At 33.4% G+C, this 1498-nt stretch overlaps 1 pseudogene; it reads left to right on the top strand.

The window, feature by feature from the left end:
- The first annotated feature begins 368 nt into the window (after positions 1-368).
- On the top strand, positions 369-708 carry LOC101969228 (dynein light chain Tctex-type 1-like; annotated as a pseudogene).
- The last annotated feature ends 790 nt before the right edge of the window (positions 709-1498 follow it).

Raw genomic sequence — 1498 nt, 5'->3', positions numbered from 1 at the left:
AACCTAAACCAAAATAAAACATAAATATAAGGATAAAAATCAATGAAGTTGAATACAAGAAAAAAAATAGAGCCAAGCAAAGAAGTCAAAGTAGATATTTTGAAAATATTAAACAGATAAATAAACCCTATTGAGACTTGTGAAGAAGAGAGAAAATATAAAGATCCAATATATAGAATGAAGGATAATATGTTTGCCAACCCTTATAGTATTAGAATATAATAATATATTACAATCAATTCCATGTCAATAGTATGGACATCTTAAATATGTTGAATTTATTTTAAGAAACTTACTGTAAACAAACAAGCAAACAAATAAGCAAAACAGGCCAGATGGAGACCGCGAGGCAACAGGCTGGAGGAAAGATGAAAGACTTCCAGGCTGCCAAAGAGACCGCTTTGGTTGTTGATGAAGTGAGCAACATTATCAAAGAAGCTATAGAAAGTGCCATTGGCAATAACGCTTACCAGCACAGCGAAGTCAATCAGTTGACCACAAATGTTGTAGAACAAACCCTAAGCCAACTCACCAAGCTGGGAAAACCACTTAAATATATTGTGACTTGTGTAATTTTTTATGCAAAAAAGAACGGTTACACACAGCAAGTTCTTGCTTCTGGGACAGCTCTGTTGATGGGAGCTGCACTGTGCAATGGGAGAACAAGACCCTGTACTGCATTGTAGCACTTTTGGACTGTCCATCTGACCTCTTTGTCTAGCCTATGTCCTCTTTTGCCTCAAAATTTCTATTCCAACTTGTAACTCACCAACCATGAATTCAGTGGACACTTTTCTCTTGTGTTTTGTAACACCTTTAAAACATAGACAAACCAAGTGACTGCACTATTATATTAAAACACAAAACAAAACAAAACAAAAACACATCAGATGTTTACAATGACTAATTCCTGAAATAATTTAGGGAACAAATTATACAAGTTCTACCCAAAGCCTTCCAGAAAATATGAGATTGAAACACTTCTCTAGTCATTTGTGACATTTCTCTGAATCATTCAAGGACACTACAGAACTATTCTCTTTGCAGAGAATAAATCTACAAAGTCATATCCTTATTCAACATATTTACAAATATTACCAACAAAATATTAGCAAATTTAAAGTAAGGAGGTATAAAAAAATAATACTACATTCCAAAGGAATCACAAAGGAGCAATAACACCAGGAATGAAAGTTTGGTTCAACACTTAGGGCTCACAGAGTAATGTAATTGGGTGATGTAATTCAACATTTGAACAAAATAAGCAAGGTTTAAAAAAGAATCATTTCAACAGATATAAGAAAGAAGTTGGCCATGGTCAACATCTACTCATCATAAATATTCTCAGCAAACAAAGGGGCAGAAGGAGTTTCTTCAACCTAATAAAGGACATTTATCAAAACAAAACCTAAACCACAACTAACATTATATATAATTGAGATAGATTGATTATTCCCCCTAAAAGTGTAAGAATTCACCACTTCCAGATTTTCTAATA

The sequence above is a fragment of the Ictidomys tridecemlineatus genome, chromosome 3, assembly GCF_052094955.1.
Source record: "Ictidomys tridecemlineatus isolate mIctTri1 chromosome 3, mIctTri1.hap1, whole genome shotgun sequence".
Taxonomy (NCBI): domain Eukaryota; kingdom Metazoa; phylum Chordata; class Mammalia; order Rodentia; family Sciuridae; genus Ictidomys; species Ictidomys tridecemlineatus.
The sequence above is the reverse complement of the archived record's forward strand: the minus strand, read 5'-3'. Positions and strand labels throughout refer to the sequence as shown.